At 40.7% G+C, this 22,628-nt stretch overlaps 1 protein-coding gene across 5 annotated transcripts in view; it reads right to left on the bottom strand.

The window, feature by feature from the left end:
* STAU1 (staufen double-stranded RNA binding protein 1) overlaps positions 1-19,327 on the bottom strand; it is a 48,064-nt gene extending 28,737 nt beyond the window's left edge. For 3 of the 5 annotated variants that reach the window (XM_067468185.1, XM_067468186.1, XM_067468187.1), the window contains exons 1-2: positions 19,149-19,327; positions 4,315-4,383 (exon numbers count right to left, since the gene is read on the bottom strand). The gene's annotated coding sequence lies outside the window, so the exon portion shown is untranslated. Of the gene's footprint in view, positions 1-4,314; positions 4,384-4,559; positions 4,701-19,148 lie in introns of all 5 variants that reach the window. The other 2 variants (XM_060772138.2, XM_060772139.2) reach the window with 2 other exon arrangements.
* Between the last annotated feature and the right edge of the window lie 3,301 nt (positions 19,328-22,628).

Here is a 22,628-nt window from a genome sequence, read left to right as displayed (position 1 = left end):
GCACAATAATGGTGCTTGATGAATGGCATGTAGTATTTATACTGTCATGATGATAAAAAGGGACCAGTCATTCACGACCCTTTTTCATGATCCTTTTAAAAAAACAGGTATGAAAGTTTTAAAATTTCTGTTCATTTTAAAGGTTGGTCAATTCCTAGTCTAAAACATAATGAAATGTTTTTTCTAGTATTTGGGTCCTAGTAATAGTGATTTGACTACTATACTGTGGATCTTCAAAATCAATGTCATCAAGATTATTTTGAGTTTAGAAAGGATAAAGGAGTAAGATAAAAAGGACTGCAAGCTGCCACCAAAGGATTAAGAAAAACATCACTTTTGGAAGTTCAGATAAGAATTTCTGAGGAAAGGTTTTCCAAGATTAGTAAACATAAAGTAAAACAGATTGAAACACTTGTCTCCAAATGTGACAATTAAATTCTAGGTCCAGTTTATTTAATATTTTCCTGTTTGTCTGAGGTGCAAATTCACTTGAGGCACCACAGACAACGTTTTCTGATGTCATAGCTTTTAATGATGAAGTAGCCACTGAATGCATCTACATTGTAGAATTACTGCAGTTTGACATCACCTTATCTGTCATGGCTAATGCTATGAAATCCTAGGAGCGTTAGTTTGGTGAAGCAGCAGCACCCTTTGGCAGAGAAGGCTAAAAGCCTTGTAAAACTACAACTCCTAGGATTCTATAACCTTGTGTCACAGTATGGTCAAACTGCATTAATTCTACAGTGCACATGCACCCAATAAAAGTCTTGTGATGAAATTATAAAGATGGATTTCCATGATCTTCTTAAATACTTCTCTTTGTTAGTTACTCAGTATTAGGAAGTTTTTATTCACAACACTATTTTTTGAGATGTCAATCTCGGAATTAATGCTTTCTGTAAATTATAATGGCTATCTGAAATAAAGAGAAATATGTTTAGAAAAAGGACCAAAAGTCAGAGGTGGGGGTGTGTGGCACAGTGGTAGCTCAGTCATATTGTGCTATATGCTAATCTTATAGCAAATGAAATACCACATGCTTCACATGCAAATAGTGGGAGGAAATGCTGGAGAGAAAGGCACAATCAACTAGTATACAGAGTCAGAAAGGAAACCATTCTGATTTTGGATAAGACTATATTTTTATACTTCCATGTTGCAAACCTCTCTTCTATTCACATCTGGTGCCACATAAAATACAAACACACACAGGCATGACAGAGAAATCTCTAAAACCTGTGACATTTTTTGTCAAAGGTTTCATTTGAAAGATTTAGAGGTAGAGCGGCAAGGGCTACATTCATTTTTTTTCATAATAGATTAGGGACGTCACTGTCAAGAACAGACCATTATCATCCAAGGGTTAATTCTTGCCTGATTCCTATATAATTCATCATGTGGAGCCAAGTTCTAATTCATGGAAAAACATAAATCACCATAATGTTATCTACAGTTCTCTTGAGTTAGCCATGCTGATTTTATGGTCAACTGCGGAATGTCATAATTTCCATTAAATATGAAATGTCACTGAGTAAAGCTGTTGTTCTTATCAAAGCAAGGAAAGTACAGAGATATTCAACAGTTCTATAAAATGTTCTATACCTTGATTGCGCATGTACCCCCTCCAATTCACAGCTGCCCCTTGTAGAAAACCTGGAGACATTCTATTATTTTGACATTCAATTGATGTTTTTCCTCAAAAAATCTGTTTACAATGACTCACTGCAATATGAAGAGCACTGAGTCACCGAGGTATAGGCATAAGACAAAAAGTGGTTTGTCAACTGAATGTAGTGTGTACAGTCACTAAAGATATATCAAGGTAAGTACACTAAAAATATAACCATGATGCTTTTATCTGTTTGAGCAAACACTGCCTCAATATTTCAATTTTTTAAACAAGAGGTACATTTCATAGAATAACAGAATTGGAAGAGGCCACATGAGCCATCTAGTCCAACCCTCTGCCATGCAGAAAAAGCATAATAAATGTACCTCTGACAGATGGCCATCCAGCCTCTGTTTAAAACAGTGGTTCTCAGCCTGTGGGTCCCCAGATGTTTTGGCTGTCAACGCCCAGAAATCCTAACAGCTGGTAAACTGGCTAGGATTTCTGGGAGTTGTAGGCTAAAACACCTGGGGACTCACAGGTTGAGAACCACTGGTTTAAAAGCTTCCCAGGAAGGAGCTTCCACCACACTCCGAGGCAGAGGGATCCACTGCTGAATAGCTCTTGCTTATGTTCAGGTGGAATCTTCTTTGATCCCCTAAGTTCTATATTTATTTATTGCATTTATATACCGCTTTTTTCAATGCCTCACATGTATAAAAACATCACATATCAAAGCAACAATATATGCCAATAGATTAGGACTATTAAAACTATAAAACTATACAACAATCACACACACAACATAAAACATTTAGATCTTGCATCAATCCCGGGTTGTCCTCCATATTTTTGTCATTCACTGAATGCCTGCTTGAATAGCAAGGTCTTAAGCTGTTCCTAAACACTAGGAGGGAGGGGGCCAATCTAATCTCACTGGGGAGGGAGTTCCACACCCAAGGGGCCACCACTGAGAAGGCCCTGTCTCTCATCCGCACCAATTGCACCTGCGAAGGTGGCGGGACAGGGAACAGGACCTCCCTGGCAGATCTTACTGTTCTAACTGGCTCATAAAGGGAGATGTGTTTGAATACCTAGGATGGCTATCATGTCTCCTCTCAACGGTCTCTTCTGCAGGCTTAATATGCCCGGTTCTTTAAGTTGATCTTCACAGTGCATGGTCCCCAGAACTTTGATCATTTTAGTCACCCTCCTCTGGATACCTTTCAGCTTGTCAATACCTCTTTTGAACTGTGGTGCCCAGAATTGGGCACAGTATTCCAGGCGAAGTCCAACCAAAGCAGAATAGAGAGGTATCATGACTTCCCCCAATCTAGACACTATACTGCTATTGATGCAGCTCAAAATCCCATTGGCTTTTTAAGCTGCTGCATCACACTGTTGGCTCATGTTCAACTTGTTGTCCATGAAGACTCCAAGATCTTTTTCACATGGACTGTTGTAGAGCCAGGCTTCAGCCATTTTTTCTGCTTAAGTGTAGTATCTTGCATTTGTCCTTGTGGAAATTCATTTTGTTAGTTTTGAAACAGCTCTGTAATCTGTTACGGTCATTCTGAATTCTGACCCTGTCCTCTGGAATATTAGCTATTCCTCCTAATTTGGTGTCATCTGCAGACTTGATAAGCATGCCCTCTAAACCTTCATTCAAGTCATTAATAAAGATATTGAACAGTACTGGCCCCAGGACTGAACCCTTTGGCACTCCACTAGTCACTTCTTTCCAGGATGAAGTAGAATAAATAGTGGGCACCCTGTGGGTTCAGTTGCTTAACCAATTACAGACCCACCTAATAGTAGCATTGCCTAGCCCACATTTGATTAGTTTGCTTGCGAAAAGGTCATGGGGGATAGTGGTCTCTTCGTAAATTTCCATAGCTTCTGAAAATTAGCCAATATTATATCCATCTACCATATATACTCACATATAAGCTAAAGAAAACTGACAAAGCTCCCCCCTCCCCCATTTTGAGCAGCCCAGAAGTTAAAGAGCTTAGCCCATCCTGCAATAAACAGCAGCAAAGACAAAAGTAAAAATAATAGGGAGTATTAAACAGCTAACATTTTGCATTTTGAACAAAATGGTAGTGACTGCAACAATGGACATCTGGCTCCAAGGCAGCACTGGCACTTTTCCTTCTTTGCGGAATGACCCTCAACTTATCTCTGAGTCATTTCAAAATCCATAATGTTAGCTACTAAGTTCCTGGCTTATACATGATTATGCATGTCTATTTACACATAAGTATCTATTTGAGAAAAAAAACACCAGAACTCTCTCAGAATAATTTTTAATGACAAGAGCCGTATGGGATCCTGTACCACAGTCATTAGGTCCATGCTAAAGGAGAGGCTTGTGAAGTACCTGAGGACAGTACAAGAAGAAAACATGCAGAAATTAAATGGAAGCTTCTGAAAACACGAGCCATGAGCAGTTAAAACAAATATTAGTGGGCAGCAGGGGAATCAGCTGCACACTGACTGGAATCAGTAAGTGAAATTGTTGGCTTTGAAAATTCAGCAGCTTTTAACCAAGTACTAACACTTAGTGCTGGCAAGAACAGAAACACTACGGAGGCTTCCTAAATAGAAAGCTGAAGAACTCAATGTACATTAAAGCTTCCGTAACGAAAGCCATTTCAAAATATCTAACAGTAATAAAAATCCAATAAACCTTTCTGTACCTTTTGGTGATCCAGGGACAGTGTACTTTGGCTTTAGTTCCAGGGGATTATTTTTATGTTGCAGACTGCCTACAACAAAACAAAAATGAAGAAAAGGTACAGTTAGAAAAATGCCACGAGAAGTTTGGAAAATCTTTCACTATTCCACAAGACTCTTATTCATTTCTATGTCAGGAGCAATGAAAAACATCTCATTTGGTGAAACTGTTCACCATATATGCTTTGAAAGACAAAGAAATGCTTACTTTTTCAGAAGTGTTAGCTGCAAATAAGCCACTGTACTTCCAAAAATGCTGCTTTGGAGCATTTCACTATTCCATACATTTTTGAGATGATTAATTGACAATATTTGACACTTGCTCTTCCGAGCTAGCAAGCAGTTGATCCTGAAGGGAGAGAACAGGGAGTTTTGTTTCCATATTTCCAAAGCAAGTCATGTAAGTGTGTTTTAACTGTGTTTCATTTTGACAGTTGCGCTTTCTTAACTGTATCTCAATGTTATTTGTAAGCAATAATAGTCTATGTGGTCCATCCTGCCAACACCACCATTTGTAGGCACACATAATGCCAGCATACTAGTTTCAGGTTCAAACAAGTCGTCCACATATATAAGGTACTAATGTATTGCCAGAACACACGTTCACAAAATACATTCCGCTTCCTTTTGACTTTTAAACACAGTGTATAAATATAATTTTCTAGACCAGTGGTTCGTAATTTGTGCTCCGTGGAGTGTAAAGCATACTGTGGGGCTCCATGGTTTCCTCCTCCTCCTCCAACCTTTCCCTCCTCTTTCGTGCTCCTTCCCCTCATCACACCTCCCTTGTCACCAGAAGTATTTTTTCTCACCTTGCTTGCTTCCAAAACTCTATTTCCCCCCCACAGCTCAGGGGGTGCTATTATTGCGTTTTTCCTGCATGGAAAAACAGGGTTAGACTGGATGGCCCCTGAGGTCTTCCACTGAAATGCTGTTAAGTTTATATTAGTAAAAAAATTGCCCATGCCTGTTACATATACATAATCAATATAAATAAAAATGTAACGTTCGTTGGTGGGATTAACAGAACTCAAAAACCACTGGGGGAATTGACACCAAATTTGGACACAATACACCTAACAACCCAATGTATGTCCTTCGCCCATAAAAACCACTGAAAAACACAGCAGAAGGGACTTAAAAGCCCCAAAAAGCTAAATGATGAAAAGCTAAATGACAATACAGAAAAAAGGGAAGAAAGAGGGAGAGAAGGGGAGAAAAAAGAAAGAAAGAAAGAAAAGACAGAGGGAGGGAAAGAAAGAAAGAAAGAAAGAAAGAAGGAATGAGAGAAAGAATGAAGAAAAGAGGTAGAGAAGGAAGAAAGGAGAGAAAGAGGGAGGGAAAGAAGAAGGGGGAAGGAAGGAAAGTTAGAGAAGGAAGGAAGGAGAGAAGAAAACAGGGAAAGAAGGAAGGAAAGAAGGAGCGAAGGAAGGGGGAAGATGTAGAGAAAGAGGGAGCGAAGGAAAGAAGGAAAGAGAGAGGGGAAAAAAGAGAGACAGCAGAAGAGAAAGGGGGAAGGAAGGAAAGAGATAGAGAAGGAAGGAAGAAGAGAAGGAAAGACGGGAAGGAAGGAAAGAGGGAGTGAAGGAAGGAGGGAAAGAAGGAGGGAAGGTTGGCCACAGCAATGTGTGGCGGGGTACAGCTAGTATATTATATAATATGATATATATACATTTTTAGGGCTCCCCAAGAAAATTTTGCTTCAAAAAGGACTCCACAACTTAAACAAATTGAGAACCCCTGTTCTGGACTATTGCTCTCAGAATCCCTCAACCAACATAACTACTACCAGTTTCTCCATCTAAGGAAAGAGAGTTCTGTTCTGATTTGAGGTTTTACAACTTCCTATGCACTTTCACAAGACTGAGTGTGATTAAAAGCTGATGTGTTCCGCTTCCCTAAGCACAGTTCAATTTAAATGAGACTTCAGGGATTTAAAGAAACTTACCTGTCAAGTGTTCTACGTACACAAGTATCATGTGTAGGATTGGGTATCTTATGTAACAGTGCGGCATTTCACACTATCAGTATGAAATGGACTGTGGATTCCTAGTGTGTCAAAACTTTACATGCAAGGGCTGACAATACAGTTTAAGTGTGGTGACAGCCCTACATTCATTCATTTGAAACATTTATATTCTGCCCTATTCACCCTGCAGGGGACTCAGGGCAGAGCACAACATGTATATTACAAAAATTCAATGCCGGGACATAGAACCAGAAATATACACGAACATTAAAATAACTTATATTCACATTAAAAGTTGATTAAGGACACCATTTTGCCTCATTGCACTGCCCCAAAGGCTTGGTCCCACAGCCAGGTCTTCACCATCCTTCTGAAGGGGGTTGATCTAATGCTGTCAGAAAAGGAGTTTCATAGCCAGGGGACAATCACTGAGAAGGCCCTGTCTCTCGTCTCTGCCAAACACATCTCTGACGCTGGCGGGACCGAGAGCAGGGCCTCCCCAGAAGATCTTAAGTCTTTGTGGTGGTTCATAAAGGGAGATGCATTCAGACAGGTAAACTGGGCTGAGGCCGTTTAGGGCTTTATAGGCCAAAACCAGTACTCTGAATTGTACCCGGGAGTATACAGGCAGCCAGTGGAGCTGATGTAGCATGGAAGTTGTGTGCTCCCTGTATGCCGCCCCAGTTATTAACCTGGCTGCCTCTCGTTGGACTATTTGAATCTTTCGAACAGTCCTCAAAGGCAACTCCACATACAGTGCATTGCAGTAGTCTATCCTGATGTAACTGTAGCTGCATCATGTAGTATGCATATCTAGTATCGTCTAAATTAGGACTGAATTAAAAGGGGACTCCCATTACACTTCTGATGAAAATGTCTCATCTTTTTAAAAGTGTATTCATGAATAATGCAAATATTTGTGATAATCACACAACAGTGTTTTTACAGTGATCTAAAGCATTTATTATAGGGTGCTTTTTTTTACTGTATTTGGTAAATTGACTATTTTTCTCTTGTGCACTTTAAGAACCAATCAGCTAACTAATGTCAAAGACAAGGACAGGTACCCACAGGCTGCACTCTCCCCTCTCTAGTTTCCATTCTTGTCATCATTTTTGTGACAGCAGGCACATTGTTGAAATACAGTGAATTAATGACAGTTTGCACATTGCTGAAATACAGCGAATTAATGACAAGGAAAACTTCTTTTACTTTAAAGGCCGGAACTTAAAGACCATTCTACTCTATGTTCTTTTTATAACTGGAACTCAATGTAATGGAACACCACCCAAACAAATCCTTATTTGATCATACAGATCTGCAGTACCAGATATATTAGGGAGAAAGCTTTTCCCTCCACAATGCCAACACATAGGTGGGGTTTCATAGAAAAGCAGCAGCAAGGTTATGCCACACCTCACAATAAATACGTGAAGAAGACAGGATAAGTAACAACCAGAAAGCTTCAGAAGTACAGCACAGCTACCAGGGGAAAAAGGGATGAAGTGTACTGAGAAATAGTAGGACAGTACTTTCTAGTTTTAATAGAAACATTTTCAGCTGGGTTGTTGAGTTTTCCTGGCTGTATGGCCATGCTCCAGAAGCATTCTCTCCTGATGCTTTGCCCACATATATGGCAAGCACCCTCAGAGGTTGTGAGGTCTGTTAGAAACTAGGCAGGTGAAGTTTATGTATCTGTGGAATGTCCAGGATGGGAGAAAGAACTCTTGTCTGTTCTAGGCAAGTGTAAATGTTGCAATGGGTCACCTTGATTAGCATTTAATGGTCTCGCAGCTTCAAAGCCTGACTGGTTGCAACTTAGGGGGATCCTTTGTTGGGAGGTGTTAGCTGACGCTGATTGATTCTTGTCTGGAATACAATGATAATAATAATAAACTTTATATATACACCGCCTTCATCTCCCCAAAGGGGACTCAGGGCAGCTAACATGAGGCCGAGCCCAGAAACAATACAGCATAATTAGACACAAAACAGAAAAATTACACCACAACAAAATACATAAAATAAACAGTGTAAAATAAAATCAAAATCAAACACAATTCTCCTGTTTTTGAGTGCTGCTCTTTATTTACTGTCCTGATTTTAGCGCGCACACTACATTTTAAATTGTTCCAAAATGGGAGAACCACCCCCACCTTCACAATCACTTTAAATATCTTGGTTGATAATGTAAAAATAATCTGAGGGCATTAAGGCTTTGGTCTTCAAACTGTGGACTCAGGTTGAAGAGACTAATACAATATCAGTGACAGTGAAAAATTCTATTTTTACTTCTGATCATGCAAAGTTCAATCATTGGTAAAGCTCTAGCAGTTGTCGCTATTGCTTGGGGAATGTGTACTGACTGTTATAAAACTCAAGTAAAATTATATTAGAAATTTTTCCCTACCTCCCTCAATCTCATGCAGCTGATGCTTGGTGCTACAATGGCAACTTCCCCTTTACTTGGAAAAGGTTTCCTGCACTTCAGAAAGAATTAATTTTCCCTCAGGCAAACAGAGTACACACAGGTGCTGTACATACATACAGGTGTTGCATGTTCACTTGCATAAAATACGGTTTTTCAAAGAGGGGTCAAGTCAGAAACCAGCTGTCAGTCTTAAATAGGCAAGCATAATCCCTGTTAAGATAGCACCCCCCTAATATAGACAGCACTGTGTGCACTACTTTTAATACATGCTGAACTGGTGTTTTGGAGAGAACTGTTTATAGCTTTAGCAGATTGCTATAATATAAAAATGATTATCACTTTAAGAGATCTCAACTCTTTTAAAAACACTACTTCAAGGCTGCAAACAGGTGACAACTATGATCTAGCAAGAACAAGCAGAAAATGCACAACCACAGGAGCAGTTACACTGTGATGACAGGCAAAACAAGGGGGGGGGGGGCATTCTCTTGTCTCTAAATCATGTATCCTTCTCAATGTTATTAGCCTTGCCTACATAGATGGCAGTAAGGGGTAATGGGAGATGCAGTTCAGCAACATCTGGAGTCACATGTTCTCACCCTTAAATATTGAGCTAACTAATACTTTCAGAAGTCCACACTGCTCTATGCCTTTCACTAGCCACCAACTGAATGATCTAAAATGGCTTTAAAATATTAAGATACCATTAAAATTTCAGTAATAATTTTGTTGCTATCTGAATATTTAACATTTATGTTTTGAAGTGCATAACACAATTATGTTTGTAATTTATGTAACTCATTCCTTTCTAAATGTGAGTCAAGGGGAATAGAACTATTTCTATACAGAAATGCTCCAGACCATTTAGTGAAAAAGGGAACATACACATGCTTTGTGGTTCCCTGTTAGGCAGACTGGAAAAAAAAAAGCCCTGCAAAAAATTCTAGAACATTTCCCTAACACAGTAAATTGGGGACAGGAACTGTTGCTGACATTAGACTTCACTGAAAGGTAGAGGCATAATGTCTAATTCCCTTGAGTTGGTTAGATTGCTAATGGGATTTTGGCCTGCATCAATAGGACTATAGTGTCTAAATCCAGGGAAGTTGTACTACCTCTCTATTCTGCCTTGGTTAAACCACACCTGGAATCACACTGTGTCCAATTCTGGGCACCGCTATTCAAGGGAGATGTTGACAAGCTGGAATGTATCCAGAGGAAAGTGACTAAAATGACCAAGGGTCTGGAAAAAAATGTCCTATGAGGAGTGGCTTAAAAAGTTGGGCAGGCTTAGCCTGCAGAAGAGAAGGCTGTGAGGCAACATGATGGCCATATATAAATATGTGAGGGGAAGTCATTGGGAGAGGGAGCAAGCTTGTTTTCTGCTGCCATGGAGACTAGGACGCGGAACAATGGGTCTCTTCCAATTCTATGATTCTTGTCAAACTACAGCCACCAAGATTCCATAGCAGTGAACCAAGGAAGTTAAAGTGTGTTCATTCTATGGCATCGATGCATCCCAAGGTTTTATTTTCCATTACTGGAAGCTTTGGTGGTCTAACATAATTGTTAATAATGAAGAATTTCTAAACAGGTAGGTAGTAACAGTAATGCACACCTTTTTTGGCCAAATTACAAAGAACACACTTTTTACCGCTGTGCATTCCATTTGGCAGCAAATACTTTTTTTTGGTTTCAGGGTTTTGACAATTGAGGCCAGCATTAGAAATGATGGCGCATTAGACTCAAGTAAATACAGGTAATTAACAAAAAGACTGGGGTTTGTGATAACCAAGATTTCCCCTACCTTGATGCAAGTAAATTCCTTATTTTACTTAATACAAATTTACATAATAGCCATAATTTCAACCATATAATTAAAAGCAGACAAAAGACAGAGAAACCTACTTATAGAATATGCAACTTCTGATACTATGTAGTTTTGAGAAAAACACACTGCACAGAACATTTATTAAAATATGCCACAAGCTAAGAAGCACTAATGAGAACATTAAAAAAGTATTCCATTTGTAATCATTCTACTAGCCCTAAATCTAAATCCTAAATCCATCACATATTTTTGCAACCTATTACTGATACAGCAGCACTATTGTTGCACTATGACAACTTTCATATTTGTTCAGTATAGAGCTCAAGAATTTTTCCCAAGACTGGATTTTCAGGTCTAATGTGTACTTTATGGGGTCCTGGATACATTCTCATAGAATCTACCAAGTACTACAGAATTCCTGGTGGCTGCAGAGCAATGTTGTTTCTCATATCACCAAAGGTATCACATCTGATTTGGAATAATTTGAACTATGCAAAGCAATTCACATCTGAGATATCACACAAACTAGTGTAGTATCACATTAAAAGAGGAAAGATGGGGTGTTAGGAGGAATCAGGGAAGGTTTAATGGCAAACATTGTTACATGTGTATGCCTTCAAGTCACTTATGGTGACCCCATGAATTTCATAGGGTTTTCTTAGGCAAGGAATAGTCAAGATGACTTTGCCAGTTCATTCACCTGAAATGTAGCCTGACAGTTGTTAGTGGTCTCCTGTGCAAGTACTAACCACGGTTGACCCTGTTTAGCTTTCAAGATCAGATTAGATCTGGTGTCTCTATAGATTAGGATAAAGGTGGTATGTCAAGACAATTGCAAAAATTAACATTGAAACAGCTGAATTTCACTTATTTGTCTTCAGCATATGTGGTGTGAATCCAACATAGTAGTGATATTGTGTTTTCTCCTCCCTGGATTTTTTTAAAAACAAAGATCTATCAAAAAGAAAGAGAGCAACAAGTACACTACAGTAGTCCCTTGTTGCAGGGTGATCTTAATGGTGGGCTCTAAAAAGGTTGAGCATTATTGATTTACAGAAGAAGAGTTGGCTTGGTGTTCAAACAGCTTGAAACTAGAGAATCAGTGAAGTGAGCACATTTCTACCAAAGTTCACAAGACCTGCAGATACAAACAGCAAGGCATATTTTGAGACAACTGTGAGAATACATAGCTGAATCTCCTAATGTCTGCAGAACTTGTATTTGAGATTTCCTGATGGGTTGCATTCAGTAATTTTAAGAAATAGAAAAGAACCCAATCCACATTCTGTCCCAATCTCTCTGGCTTTCATGTTTACTTGCAGAACACTTGAAATGGAAAGAATGTGGTCTGCCAATTGCTATTATAGCAACGTAAGTATATTTTAAAGGACACTGCCAATTTAAACATTGATTTGTGATTGTGAAGTCACCTGTAGCAATGCTTCTTTTCTTGCATCAGCGGAAACAAACAAACAAACGAAAAAACCTCCTGCTATTTCAAGGCCTCCAACATTATGTTTTAAGAGCATCAATGTGTGGATTAAAAAAAATCTAAGGAATTACTATCCAACATAAGGCAGGCCAAGCCTACAACAAAATAAATATGAAGTAAGATCATTCAGAACAGATCAAAGCAATGTTTTAGGGTGTTATACCTCAAGGTCTGCCTTCCCAGCAGTACCAACAGCTAAGATGTAGAAAATAAGAAATGAAATAGGTCCCATATTACAGACTAGGTTTAAAGACCAGAGTTTCAAACAAATAAAGACTAACTGAAATGAACTATCACACACACAATTCATACACTTAGGAGTAGTGTTCATGCACTAGGCCTTGTCTGATTTGTCATAATTTTGGTGACAAATGGAAAATAAAAAATGAAATAGGTCCCATATTACAGGCTAGGTTGAAAGACAAAGGTCTTAAACAAATAAAGGCTAACTGACATGAACTATCACACATATGGTCAGGAATAGTATTCATGAATGAGGCCATGTCTGATTTGTCACAATGTTGGTGATGTTGATGCCATGCTATACACAAAAAAGAAAGTGCTCATGATGAAACGTTTCTTTCCTGTCCAATTCCACCATATTCACTTTAAGCAGAAATATCCTGAAATACAATTTCACTTCAGTTTTTGTTCCCCTGGAACTCTCTTACATTCCTCAAAATTCACTCATAGTTTCGACATGCAGAAGAACAGCAGGGACAGAAACTATTCTTATAGCTACTAGTGAATAAGGAGCAGAGATTATCTTTATGTGCTGGATGGAATTACACATCCATTGAAAACTTAGGTTCAGACCTATATGGTGTACCACAAGATTCTGGAATCTGGACATTCAGGAGTGTGTTTGCACTTAATCCATTTTTAAAGATGTTGATGGTTTAGGTTATTATATCCCCATCTATATGGGTTTACCTTAGTAAAATGTTCAGACATGAAAGGCAGACCAGAATAATAAACTAAAAGCTGCTGAAACAGTTTCACCAGTGACCCATCTGTTTCCAAGCACAGTTCAAAATCTTCCTTGGAGTCATGTTTGGTAGGGACACAAGAGAGGGACCTCACAGTGGCCACAACCTAGATCTGAATTCTCTCCCAAGGAAGGATAGTTTGGCTCCTTCTTTGTTGTACTTTCAGTGGCAAAAATATTTTATTCAAACAGGTTTGGGGCATTTATGCCACTTCTTTGGTTGAATAGTTCCTGCCTATTTTTGGCAACCCTAAGAATTTCATAGGATTTTCTTAGGCAAAGAATACTCAGAGGTGGTTTTGTCAGTTTCTTCCTGGTTTAAGTGACATGTTAAAATGTTCTTGGTTTGCTTTAGTGGTTGAACTAACAAAAAAAGTGAAATTATTGCTTAGTCAGGGTTGTCAAGGCCTGACCACATCTCCAAGTAGTCCTTTGAATGCATGAAAATCAATCACAGTTAGCATATCATCACTCCAGAGATAATGGTTTTCAATGGTCTATTCACAAATGAGCAGAAACCTGTTAGGTATTACATAATACTGCCTATGCATAATATTCTGGCTATGTGTTATTCTCAGATGATCTGCTCACCATGACTTTTTATTGCTGTAACAGTGAAAACTCTACTAACCGTAAATCTAATCAGATCATCACACATTTTGTAACTCATTACTGATACCACAGAACTGTCACATTGAACCTTCATTTCTGTTAAGCATATAACTTAAGAATTTATTCCAAGACTGGATTAGTTAGAAACTACTTCCCCCACTCCTTTTTATGAAAACAAAGTTGCTTTTATTGTTGTTGGATGACTACAAGTTGTTGCTGACATCGGGTGACCTTAAGCTTCTCGCAGAGTTTTCTTGGCAAGATCTGTTTGGAAGTTTGCATTTGCCTTCCTCTGGGATTGAGGGAATGTAACTTTTCCAAGATCATCCGATGGGTTTCCATGACCAAATGGGGATTCGAAACCTCGGGCCCTTCCACACATCCCTATATCCCAGAATATCAAGGCAGAAAATCCCATAATATCTGCTCTGAAATGGGTTATCTAAGCCCATACTCAGATCATGTGAGATTTCCTGCCTGATATTCTGGGATATTGGGCTGTGTGGAAGGGCCCCTCGTCTCCAGAGTCATAGTCCAAAACTTAAATCATTACACCACAATGGCTTTTTTTACAGTCCAACTGATATACATTTACTCATATCCACAGGACATTCAATGGAATCGTTATCTAAGAAACTTGCTTACAACTGCAGATTTAGTCTGACAGAACGTCTTATCAGACATAAAGGTCTGATAACAAAACATTGAATAAGGTCCAGGATAGCTTATGAATATCTGTAACATTACATTTGCCAATGATATGCTGCAACTTAGTACAAGAGTTTGATTTCTATTTCAAATAATAACTGCAGAAGGTACAAGTATAAGAGCCCATCAGAGTAGAGTGTGTACTGGGAATTTAAAAGTTTTAATATATAACAGAAAACTTTATCGCATAAGTGCAAACTGTAGTAATCAGTTAGACAAATAACTTTGATACATTTGTTCAGAGTCTAATTTTTGCATTTGTTTGCATCATGCCATATAGGATTCTTTAAGAAATACAGTGCTATTCTGGACAAGAATGCCTGTTTAAATATAGCAACCATCACACTGGTTTCTTGACTACTAGTTCGTTCAACACAATATCTGTCATGTCTGTGCAATGTAAAACTGATGATCCATGACTTCTTGTATCATGTAAATTTCAACTAAAATATTAGAAGAATAAATTGATTGTTACACCAAACCTAAAAGAAGTAAAATATAGAGAAGGAGCAAGTTCTGGAATTTGTTGCAAGAAATTTTTGTTTTCCACATAGAGGACTAAATGAAGTCAGTCTTAGTTGCAAAGTCAACAAGGCTTAATTTAGCATCTTTGGCTTCAATAAGTCTATTCTAAGCATGGAGAGAGCTTGTCTGGTGTTAATGGTTTGCATATTGCACTTGGATACTGGGACACCAATGTTTGATCCTTTGCTCAACCACAGAAATGCACTAGGTGATCTTAGGCAAGTCACAACTTCTCAGCCCCAGAGGAAGACATGAGCAAACCCCTTCCTGAACGAATCTTGTCAAGCAATCCCCTTAGGGTTGTCATGCTAGAAATGACTTGAAGGAACAAAACAATAATCTCAAGCACAACAAAGCCTGGAAGCAACCATCAATTACACTGTCAAATCTAAATCCAAAGATACATATATAAAACTATTTACATTTCAAAAGTAACTCTGGTTCCAGACTGCAAAGAAAAAAAAGTTAAACACAAAAAGACTTACTTATATTGCTAAAGTTAAATGGCATGAGCCCAATTAGGTTTGTGGGCATGTACAGTGGAAAAATATTAAGCCATTAGAGCAATTAAGTCATTCATTACTCCGTTATGAGATGAAAGCCCTGTGTGTGTAAGTGAAAGCACAAAAGGGCTTTTTCTGACTTAGTGAAACTTGCCAGTGTTTTCCCAAAGCCATCCTGGAGAAAGCAAATCTGGGTTAGAAGTCTAACGTGAGAATATGCGATTTAGCAGACAGAATTTCGTCTGTAACGTAGTCTTATTTTCTACATCAGGGAAAGAAGAAAATCTGTGCCTGTATATCAAACTGTCAGCTTAAGTCAAGTGAAATACTAGTATCTGCCTTGCATGGGTATTATAAGAACATCAGGAAATCCGGCAAAGGCCTGCACATAGCAGTAACACACCGATCATCAGTAGTGACAAACATAAATGGGCTGAATAGCATCAACTGATCAAGAAAGGCAGGTTATGAGTTGTACACAAATAGGCACTGTAGTCTGTTGTACAACATTAGTTCATACTCTTCCTTAAAACCATAGGCCTCAACCCCATTACAAATCCCTAATACTCAGAGGTGGTTTGCTCAGTTCCTTCCTCTGAAATGTTGCTGATTCTAAGTGAGCCTAATAATTGCATTTTCTCCAGTGGCGTAGCTACTTTCCTACTGTTACACCCCTTTGTACTTTCGTGCACAGAGAGATGCTCAATTACTAGGAACGTAACAGTATGAAAAGTGATCTTTCAGCACCTCCGAGACTAAGGGTGCATCTACACTACACTGTAAAATTAATGCAATTACACACCACTTTAACAGCCATAAATCAGTGCTATGGAATCACGGGGATTATAATTTGGCACTTGGACATGGAAGGCTAAAGATCTTGAAAAAAAGTACAGTCCCCCTTGATTCTACAGCATTTTACATGAATTCTACAGCATAGATCATATACCAGCTGTTAGGAGTTGAAGTCCAAAATGCCCTGAGGGCCCAAGTTTACCCATGGCTGGCATAGATGCATCCTGAATCAGTTTGGTAGCATAATGTAAACCAGTGTTATCCCTCAGATGCATAACACAACAGCAATCCTGCCTGGATCAAACCATAAGTCTCTCTGTGCCCCATATCTGCCAAACCACAGATGTCTCTGGGAAATCCACAAAAAAGAAGATATAGGCCCCTTCCACACAGCTGAATAAAATTCCACATTATCTGCTTTGAACAGGAATATATGGCAGTGTGGACTCAGATAATCCAGTTCAAAGCATATATTGTGGGATTTTCTGCCTTGATATTCTGGTTTATATGACTATGTGGAAGGGCCTATAGAGGAGGAGGCAATGAGGAGCGACAGATGTGCGAGCTGCAAACCCAGAAGAAATTGAGAGGTGTAGAGAAGAAGGTCAAACAGGCAACAGAAAATAAATTTCCCTTGTATAGATGGAGTATTCCTGATCTGAAATCCTTGGGGCCAGAAGTGTCATTGGGCCCTTCCACACAGCCATATAACCCAGAATATCAAGGTAGAATATCCCACAATATCTGCTTTGAACTGGGATATCTACCAAATAATCCAGTTCAAAGCAGAAAATGTGGGATTTTGTTCAGCTGAGTGCCAGGGGCCTGAGCCATATCAACAAGTTCACTGTGAATTTTATACAGCTGTGTGGAAGGGTAATTTTGACCTGAGATTTTGAAACACCTGCATATGTACACACGAGACAACACGCCCAAACACAAGGACCCGTTTACGTTTCGTAGGAAGGTAGTTTCATACACCGTATTCTTGGAACAACATTCTGCACATTAAGCCAAGCCCCCTTCCACACAGCTGAATAAAATCCCACATTAGACGTTGAGACACTCATGAGGGTGGCTCCCTGCACACAGGCTAGGAGGCCTTCCACAAAGCTACATAACCCAGAATATCAAGGCAGAAAATCCCACAATATCTGCTTTGAACCGGGTGATCTGAGTCCACACTCAGATAATGTGGGATTTCCTGCCTTGATATTGTGGGATATAGGGCTGTATGGAAGGGCCCCGAGTCCAGACTACCATATAATTCAGTTCAATGTAGATTTTATACAGCTGTGTGGAAGAGGCCCTAGGGCCCCTTCCACACAGTTCTATATCCCAGAATATCAAGGCTGAAAATCTCACATTATCTGTGTGGACTCCAATAACCCAATTCAAAGCAGATATTGTGGGATTTTCTGCCTTGATATTCTGGGATATAGGGCTGTGTGGAAGGGCCCACAGTCAGAATATCAAGACAGAAAATCCCACAATATTTGCTCTAGAACTGGGTTATCTGAGTTCACACTTATACAATCCAATTCAAAGCAGATAATGTGGGTTTTTATTCAGCTGTGTGGAAGGGGCTCTAGTTAAAAGCAGATATTGCGGGATTTTCTGCCTTGATATCCTGGGCTATATGGCTGTGTGGAAGGGCCCTCAGATAACCCAGTTCCAAATAGGCATTGTGGATTATCTGCCTTGATTTTCTGGGTTATATGGCTGTGTGGAAAGGCCCTCAGATAACCCAGTTCCAAATAGGTATTGTGGATTATCTGCCTTGATTTTCTGGGTTATATGGCTGTGTGGAAGGGCCCTCAGATAACCCAATTCCAACCAGATATTGCAAATTATCTGCCTTGATTTTCTGGGTTATATGGCTATGTGGAAGGTCCCTCAGATAACCCAATTCAAACTAGATGTTGTGGATTATCTACCTTGATATTCTGAGTTATATGGCTGTGTGGAAGGGACCTGAGATAACCCAGTTCCAAATAGATATTGGGGATTATCTGCCTTGATATTCTGAGTTATATGGCTGGGTGGAAGGGCCCTCAGTTAACCCAGTAACAAACAGATATTGTGCATTATCTGCCTTGATATTCTGAGTTATATGGCTGTGTGGAAGGGCCCTAAAATAACCCAGTTCCAAGCAGATATTGTGGATTATCTGCCTTGATATTCTGAGTTATATAGCTGTGTGGAAGGGCCTTCTAATAACCCAGATTCAAACATATATTGTGGATTATCTGCCTTGATATTCCGAGTTATATGGCTGTGTGGAAGGGCCTTCTAATAACCCAATTCAAACTAGATGTTGTGGATTATCTGCCTTGATATTCTGAGTTATATGGCTGTGTGGAAGGGCCCTAAAATAACCCAGTTCCAAGCAGATATTGTGGATTATCTGCCTTGATATTCTGGGTTGTATGGCTGTGTGGAAGGGCTCTCAGATAACCCAGTTCCAACCAGATATTGTGGATTATCTGCCTTGATATTCTGGGTTATATGGCTGTGCGGAAGGACCCTCAGATAACTCAGTTCCAAATAGACATTGTGGATTATCTGCCTTGATATTCTGGGTTATATGGCTGTGTGGAAGGCCCTCGTGGGTGTCTCCCCCTCTCATGGGGAGGGGGGAACCTTTCACCATCTGAAAAGTCAAGGTGTCACTCTCTCGGCCTCTCGTGGGGGCCATTTATAATCGGGAAGCTGGAGTTCCCCGGGGAAGGGGTCTTCCTCCGCAGTCGGGCGCCCCCACCGGCCGGCCTTCAACCAGAGGAGAGGAGAGGAGCCTCCGCCAGACCCCTCCTCCTCCTCCTCCTGGGCTTAGGCCCAACCGCGGTCTCCTCCTCCTCCTCCTGCTCTTCCTTCTCCCCCGAAGGGCTGCGAGGGGAGGCCACGGGAGGGGGGCGTCCCAGCCTCTTCCCTCCCTTCCCTCACCTGGTGCTTCTTCTGGGCTGCGGCTCCCGGGCCGGCTCGTGTGGGCGGCGGGCGGCTCAGTCCATCGGAGGCTCCGGGCAGGGCGGGCGGGGAGGGGTCCAGGGCGGGAGGGGAGGCGAGCGAGTGGCGGCGGCGGAGGCAGGCACAGGGCAAACACTAAAGAGAATGAGAGCGGGGCCAGCTCCGGCCGGGGGAGGAAGTGACGCAGGCGCGGCGGCGTAAGGGGCGGGGCCCTACTCCACTTGCTATTTATACAGACCAAGCATGGGCGAACTTGGGCCTTCCAGGTGTTTGGACTTCAACTACAACCAATCCTCACAGCCTCAGGCCCTTTCTTTTTCCCCCTCAGCCGCTTAGCAGTATGTGTGAAAAAGATCTTGGAGTCCTCGTGGACAACAAGTTAAACATGAGCCAACAATGTGATGTACCGGCAAAAAAAAAGCCAATGGGATTTTGGCCTGCATCAATAGGAGCATAGTGTCTGGATCTAGGGAAGTCATGCTACCCCTCTATTCTGCTTTGGTTAGGCCACACCTGGAATATTGTGTCCAATTCTGGGCACCACAATTCAAGAGAGATATTGACAAGCTGGAATGTGTCCAGAGGAGGGCGACTAAAATGATCAAGGGTCTGGAGAACAAGCCCTATGAGGAGCGGGTTAAGGAGCTGGGCATGTTTAGCCTGAGGAAGAGAAGGCTGAGAGGGGATATGATAGCCATGTATAAATATGTGAGAGGAAGCCACAGGGAGGAGGGAGCAAGCTTGTTTTCTGCTTCCTTGGAGACTAGGACGCGGAACAATGGTTTCAAACTACAGGAAAGGAGATTCCACCTGAACGTGAGGAAGAACTTCCTAACTGTAAGAGCCATTCAGCAGTGGAAATCTCTGCGCCGGAGTGTGGTAGAGGCTCCTTCTTTGGAGGTTTTTAAACAGAGGCTAGATGGCCATCTGTCAGGGGTGATTTGAATGCAACATTCCTGCTTCTTGGCAGGGGGTTGGACTGGATGGCCCACGAGGTCTCTTCCAACTCTATGATTCTATCAATAATAATAATAATATCTTTATTTATATCCAGCCCCTCTCCTGTAGGGGACTCTGAATGGCTTACGACAAGGCAAAGCCATACAAAATAACAATAACCACATAATACTTTAGAAATTAAGACAAATGATAAACAGAACAGAACATAATGAGAAATATAAATAATAATAATGGTCCCAGTGGTGATCAGCACACTGGGTGCAGTGCTGAAAGGCCTTGGCCTGTGCTTAAAAACAATCACCGCTGACAAAATTACCATCTTGTCAGCTGCAAAAGGCCACCCTACTCGGCTCTGCACACATTATTCGCCGATACCTCACACAGTCCTAGACACTTGAGGAGTGTCCAATGTGTGATTGAATACAAAAGCCAGCAGTTATGTTATTTGCTGTGTGCCAATCTTGTTGTGTATCAAATAACAACAATAATGAATCTTTAATTATATCCTGCTTTTCTCCCACAAAGGGAGCCAAAGTGGCTTCCAACATGTTAAAATACAATAAAGTACAAAACAAAATGATCAAAAAAGGCACGGAAATAATAATAATAATAATGATAATAATAATAATAATAATAATAATAATAATAATGTATTTGTAACCTGCCCTATCTCCCCAGCAGCTTCCAGAAAAGAAAAGAAAAAAACAGCAAACATTCAATGCCAAAGTGAGCAACAAAACAAATCAAAACAACACATAGATAACATCAATATAAACTTTAAAAATATCAAGCAAAAAGTGGGTGCCAGAAATAGTATCATACGAAAATTGACTGGCACAACCTGGGGGTCACAACCAGATACAGTGAAGACATCAGCCCTTGTGTTTTGCTACTCTGATGCTGAGTATGCATGCCCAGTGTGGAATACATCTCACTATGTTAAAACAGTGGATGTGGCTCTTAATGAGACATGCCGCATTATCACAGTATGCCTACATCTACCCCGCTGGAGAAATTATACTGTTTAGTCTGTATTACATCACCTGTCATCCGGTGGGAAGTAGCAGCCTGTAATGAAAGGACCAAGGCATTGACATCCTCTGTTCAAATATCAGGCAATAGGACAATGGTTCTCAACCTGTGGGTCCCCAGGTGTTTTGACCTACAACTCCCAGGAATCCCAGCCAGTTTACCAAAAAACATCTGGGGACCCCAGGTTGAGAACCACTGCAATAGGACAACATCATAAATCAAAAAAATATTTTTCTAAGATCTAGAGATACTCGCAGGAACATCTCAGCAAGCTAGAATCCAAAAGTGGCAGGCTAAAACTTGGAATCTCAATCAGTGGCCAATACCAAATGAGAAGATCCCTTCCACCCCCTGGGCACACAGGATACTGGGCGAGTTGGAAGGTGCTGAACTAACTGCATTTTGGTACGAGATAAGGAGCCAATCTTAAGAGATAGTGCTACCAAGTGGAGTTCACGACATGCGAATGTAGAGAAGGGCAAACCACAGACCACTTACTACAGTGGTTTTCAACCTATGGGTCCCCAGATGTTTTGGCCTTCAACTCCCAGAAATCCTAACAGCTGGTAAACTGGCTGGGATTTCTGGGAGTTGTAGGCCAATACACCTGGGGACCCACAGGTTGAAAACCACCGACTTACTACAATATGATCTGAGCCCTGCCACATGCACAATGGAGGACCTTGCCACAGCGATACCAAAGGCACTCGAAGTGGCCAGCTTCTAGTCAAAGGAAATGGGTTGTTGTAGGTTTTTCGGGCTATATGGCCATGTTCTAGAAGAATTCTCTTATTCTGACAAGCTGGAATGTGTCAAGAGGAGGGCGACTAAAATGATCAAGGGTCTGGAGAACAAGCCCTATGAGGAGCAGCTTAAGGAGCTGGGCATGTTTAGCCTGAAGAAGAGAAGGCTGAGAGGAGATATGATAGCTATGTATAAATATGTGAGAGGAAGCCACAGGGAGGAGGGAGCAAGCTTGTTTTCTGCTTTCTTGGAGACTAGGACGCGGAACAATGGCTTCAAACTACAAGAGAGGAGATTCCATCTGAACACGAGGAAGAACTTCCTGACTGTGAGAGCCGTTCAGTAGTGGAACTCTCTGCCCCGGAGTGTGGTGTTGGCTCCTTCTTTGGAAGCTTTTAAACAGAGGCTGGATGGCCATCTGTCAGGGGTGATTTGAATGCAATATTCCTGCTTCTTGGCAGGGGGTTGGACTGGATGGCCCACGAGGTCTCTTCCAACTCTTTGATTCTATGATGCTATGACGTTTGGCCTGCATCTATGGCAAGCATCCTCAGAGGTTGTGAGGTCCTCACAACCTCTGAGGATACTTACCATAGATGTGGGTGAAACGTCAGGAGAGAATGCTTCTAGAACATGGCCATATAGCCCCAAAAACCTACAACCTAGTGATTCCAGCCATGAAAGCTTTCAAAAATACATTGTAAATTTAGTATAATGCCAAGT

Source organism: Anolis sagrei, chromosome 4 (assembly GCF_037176765.1).
Source record: "Anolis sagrei isolate rAnoSag1 chromosome 4, rAnoSag1.mat, whole genome shotgun sequence".
Classification (NCBI taxonomy): domain Eukaryota; kingdom Metazoa; phylum Chordata; class Lepidosauria; order Squamata; family Dactyloidae; genus Anolis; species Anolis sagrei.
This window is presented reverse-complemented; position numbering and strand designations above follow the sequence as displayed.